The 5628-nt window shown below is 42.3% G+C and overlaps 1 pseudogene; it reads right to left on the reverse strand.

Annotated features, from left to right (window-relative positions):
* Positions 1–280: 280 nt before the first annotated feature.
* On the reverse strand, positions 281–813 carry LOC101575610 (annotated as a pseudogene).
* Between the last annotated feature and the right edge of the window lie 4815 nt (positions 814–5628).

Below are 5628 nucleotides of genomic sequence, written 5' to 3' on the forward strand. Positions count from 1 at the left end.
GCCTTCACTGCCTCAGTGATCTGGACCACAGCAGGCAGTATGGAAGTTATTATCATTGTTTTGGAGGGGCAGGAAGACTGGTGATTAAAAAAAAAAAAAAAACCCTATATAACCATACACATAAGTAAGCAAGGTAACACATTGCTAATTGAATTAGCTGTTCAGAATCTCTTTTGCCAAAAAAAGTTATAACCTTCAGACTGATTAAACGAAAGAGGATTCTGCTACTCAGAAGCTCTAAGTCAGTGAAACGCTGGTTTTGATGATAATTAGTCAGTTTTTATTCCAATCTCCCCAGGTACCTGTGCCTAAGATTACTCTGGCCAGCAGGGAAAAGCGTCACATAAACATGTGTGATGGCTTCCACAGTGCCACAGTCTACTTCCTCCTCTTCGTTCTGTTCTTCTTCTTCCAGCCTTTCTTCATCTTCATCATTATCCTCATCCCTGCTGTGGTCTTGCTCTTCTGAATTTGTTTTTCTGTCTTTGTCCCTCTTCCTCTGTTCTGAAGCTTCTTTCTTGCCTTTCTGCTCCCGCCTATATGCTTCCAGAGCTTCTTTCAACGGGGTAATAAACCGCTGGAACACCATCTCTCCCATGGCTGAGAGCGCATCACTGGCACTGAGTGTCTTGTGTTTCCCTTTCATTGCGAAGTTGTTGGCACAGGATGTGGCGTATAGCACAAGATGCTGGATGTGCGGGAGATTGCGCTCCGGGCCTCCTTGGAGATGTTGACACCATCCAGGACTGCTTCTTTGGTGATCCTGGTGATGATGGCATTGGGCAGGTTTAGGTCCTCAGGCCTCTCCACCATTGCCAACACAGGAGCCCAAGGCTCATGTGCCACAGAACTCCTCAACAGTTTTCTTAAAGTAGAAGTCTGTGAAAAAGCCACTTACCTACCCAATCCTGTAGCAGAAAATGCCACTCCTCCCCCCTGCCAGTATACTTCAGTTTTTTAGTTACCCAAGTAATAGTTCTTTTTCCAGTTGTAGTTGCTTCTTTCTCTTAGAAATGGCTGATTACTGTAATACACATTATATAAACCAGTCCCCGATTGACAGGCCAATTCTACCACTGTACGTCCTGTTTGCTTATCTCATGTAAGCCCTAGACCACCAGAGATGAGGATCTGATGTTCTGGGAATGATCCTGATCAGTGTCTATTGATGTAAATATATCTGCCTCTAAATCATGGGTGTCCTTTCGGTGTTTCTGCTTGCCATTGCAATCTGAAGGTTAACTTTGATGTGCACATTTATTATCAAGGTGGCCAGTGTCAATAGTTCATATGAATGCCACTGAAGAGTTCATCAAGCGGGCTGAGATGAATGGGTGGGCTTGCAGCCTAGAGCAAGTACGAAGGCAGTGGGGAAGACAGTGGAGCAGTGGCACAGACCCTATAAATTGCAAACCATGCCTGCTGAGATGTGCTTACTCCACAGTTCTGCCCTTGGCCCAGCCATCTGCACCTGCTTTTGCCTATAGTCAAAGCCAGGGTGAAAAAGCCACGTAGAACAGAGATGTCTTCACTCAGCCCCAAATCATCTTTTTCTGTCCTTTCCTCTCTGCTCCCATTGCTGCACCTGGGACCATAGGATGGGAGAATGGAAGCCCCTCATGTCTGAGGGCAGGAGAACTGCTAGAAGCCAGAGTATAATGCCTGGGTATTCTTCTGCCTCCACCAGACCTCATAACTTCCCCATGTCGGCGTAGCTTCTCCTTGGGCTATCCCAGCTGGCCCTGTCTCAAATGAGAAGGAAATATACAATCCTTGCCTCTTATCTTGAGTACATGTCATTTAGGAAATAAAAGGTAGCAAAACAAACAAAAAAATTCATATGGAAATAATCAGAGTGATTATTGATTGTCTGTGGGGAAATCCTGTGGACTTGGTGGTATCAAGCATACTTTCATTAGCAGTATACCAAGCTAGACATTCTCTAGGATGATATTCTCTTTTAAGATGTATTAATACTTTTCTACAACAAAACAGGAACTGGCTAGAAGCACAAGTGCATGTGCATACACACACACACACACACACACACACACACACACACACACACACAGAGCCCTCCTGAAATGAAGTCTTGCTGGGGTGGACCTCTGTTCTCTGGTTTGCATGACCTTGGATGCTGAGTTGCATAACTAGGGCCAGTTGCCTGCTGTAGGATATTTGATCAGAACAGGATTAATTGCAGGGTTGATGAGGCACATCTTTTGGGCTTCCAGTAAAATTTGTACCACTTAAATAATTGCAGGAATGGGATCTGTTGATGGAAGGAAAGAGAAGTGAGAAATAATAGGCCAGCCTTTGGGCCTATTATTTGATCACAGGTGGGCTGACCTGGAGGGGATGCTGTAGTTGACTCACTGGGGGCCCCAGCTCTTCTTGAGGCCTGGCCCCATGCGCAGATGCAGGGACTAGTGCTCTGCTGTGTCCCCAGGTGTGGCCTCTGCCTCCCTGGACCTGTCATCTGAAGTTGAAATGACACACCCTATGGAGTGATAGATGCTCTTTAATATTTCCCTTGAAATGCTTTACTTGGTTGTTGTGTATAAATTTCTGATCAGGGTTTACCTGATTTCTGTCAATCAGAAGCCAGTAGCCAGCGTCATCCTGAGGTGCAATCAGTATTCTTTCCTCTGGGCCCATCCCAAAGCCAGTGCCACCTGGTGGACAGCAGGGGGTCATAATGTGGCCAAGAGAGTATGCTGTGTGGTGGGGGACCCTGTGCTAGCTGCTCTGCAGGGCTTGTAGAGGGGGCATCAGTGGGTGTGGAGAGTTGAGATCTCCATAGAGATCAACTTGCTTCATTTGGGCATTTTGACAGTTTTCAGACCTGTTATTTTTCTAGGGCTTGTAGCAACTATGAGAAGACCTGAAATCTATATAGAAACAAGGCAATTTGGAACCCTTTATCTCTAGAACAGAACTGGGTGAGAAACCTTTGCTGCGCATTTATTCTGTTCATACCTGCGATTTGTATCGTGGCCACTAGGTGTCAGGAGAATGTTGTGCCTGAGGATCATTTCAGTTTCAAATTAGGGCTAGCAAAGCTTTGTGAATTCTTCCCCTTAGATGTTACCCTGCATGTTAACCACCTCAGCATAGTCTCTTTCATTTCCTGACTTGCTTTATCTCATGGGTAATGCTATCATCTAGAAAGCAGTTGCCAGAATTTTAGATACATCTATTGTATGAGACCAGTTCTTAGCCTGAACTATTGTTGGCATATGTGGATGCCATGATCCAGCCTTCAGATCTCTTCTTTTAGAAAAGAGGAATTGTGGCTGGGCATGGTGATGCATTCCTGTAATCCCACCACTTCGGAGGTGAGGCAGGAGGCTTGTTGTGAGTTCGAGGCCAGACTGGGCTACAAAGTGAGTATGAGGCCAGTATGAACTGCATAGTGAAGCCCTTCCTCAAAAACACAAACAAAACAAACAAAAGAAACAAAAAGGGGCTGGAGAGATGGCTCAGTGGTCTAAAGCACCTACTTGGAACAAGCTTGGCAAAGCACAGGGGCCACGGTTTGATCCCCCAGCACCACATGCCAGCCAGCCCTGCCCCCAGGTGGGCTGAGCTGGCCACACACACACACACACACACACACACACAAAATAAATGTTAAAAAATAAATAAATAAATAAATAAATAAAAATTAAAAAAAAGAAACAAAAAAAGGAGTTATCTTTTTTTAAAATTTAAAAGATCATTTATTTATTTATTTATTTATTTATTTATTTCTTACAGGGTCTCACTATGCAGTTCAGACTTGTAGTGGTCTTCCTGCCTCAGCTTCCCCAGTGCTGGAATCATAGATATGTGCCACCATGCCCAGTTTTGGTGGCCGGCATGGTGCGTCTGGGGTTCTGGGACTGGCATGGCATGCAGTACCAGGAATCGAACATAGGTCTTTGTACTTGCCAGGCAGGCACTTAGTTCGTAAAGCTATTTTCCCAGCCCCTTGTTTGTTTTAAATGAAGATAATCTCCAAAATTTTAACATGAATGTAGAGGAATAAATTTCCTCTGTAGCCCAAGGATAAAACACATGAGGAAAAAATAAAATATATTGAGTGGACAAAGTATTTAACTTAGTGGCTTATGAAATAGTCACTCACTCTTACTTTAAGCAAGTAGGCTTAAAAGAAATAACAATGGAATAATATGAACTAGAAATCAGTTAACGCAAACTTAATAAAACTTAAAAGCTTTAGAACACCAGAATGTAAAGATTTAAAAATTTTTTTATAATTTATATTACCTCTAAAGAGTAAGGTGAGTATAGTTCACAATAACTTTTTTAAAAAAAATTATTTATTTATTTATGTGTGTGTGTGTTTGTGTGTGTGTGGCCAGCTCAGCCCACCAGGGGGCGGGGCTGACTGGCATGTGGTGCTGGGGGATTGAACCGCGGTCCCTTTGCTTTGCTAAGCTCTTTTTAAGTAGGTGCTTTAGACCACTGAGCCATCTCACGATAGTCATCAGATATCGTGAGTCATCAGCCCCTCACGATAACTTTTGTATATTTTATGCATAACTAGAGGAGGATTTCAGAGGTGTCACACACCAAGTAATGATAAGAAGATGGAAACATTAATCTTATTTGATCAGCACATATTTTTTATAAATATCAAGATGTCTTGGTTACTTTTCTCTTGTTCCTCAGACAAATTATCTGTCACCCAAAATTAAGGAAGGAAAGGTTTCTTTAGCTCAGTTTGTGGAGGTTTCTGTTTATACTCAGTAGCAGCAGTAACTGTAGCAGAAAGCATCTTTCCCTTCCTGATATTGCATTCAGCCTCTCCACCCCAGGCCGGGTGTAGCCTCATACCCGTAATCCCAGCAGCACTCACACCCATAATCCCAGCATTGGATCATGAATTAATCATAAACTCTAGAAGCCTGCTGCCCCATCAGTGCACAAAGCTTTGGGAGGACAAATGACACAAACCATAACATGAGATATCACATTGTGCCTCATAAATGTGTGCAATTATTATTCATTAATAAATTTTTTGTATGCTGAAGGAGATGCAAATGTTAACTATAATGGTTTGATCGTTATATATATAAAATGATCACACATTCCCTATAAATTTGAACATAACAACTAAAGAAAATATTTTTGAAAAGCTTCATTGAAAGTGTAACTTATATGCCATAAAATTCACCCAGTCAGACAGGGATATGGAGAAAAAGTAACTCTTCTCCGCTGTTGGTGACAGTGTAGACTGGTGCAACCACTGTGGCAATCAGTGTAGAGATTCCCCAAACAAATAGAACTGGAAGTTCTTTTAGATCCAGCTATTCTCATTCTTGGTATCTTCCTGAATGAACGAAAACCATCATAATACAGCAATATATGCACACCCTTGTTTATAGCAGTATAGATCGTAATAGCTAAGTCTTGGAAAAAGGTCAAATGCTCATCCCTGATGAATAGATAAAAAAATCTATTTTTTATACAATGCAGTAATACTCTGCCATAAAGAACAATAAACTTGAGGCATTTCTAAGTAAAAGGATGCACTTTGAGACCGTACTCTTTAAATGAAATAAATTTGGATGCATGTGTAACTACTGCATTGTTTCTTTGGTAGGAGAAGCCAAAAATGTA

The sequence above is a fragment of the Octodon degus genome, unplaced genomic scaffold (assembly GCF_000260255.1).
Source record: "Octodon degus isolate 3935 unplaced genomic scaffold, OctDeg1.0 scaffold00100, whole genome shotgun sequence".
Classification (NCBI taxonomy): domain Eukaryota; kingdom Metazoa; phylum Chordata; class Mammalia; order Rodentia; family Octodontidae; genus Octodon; species Octodon degus.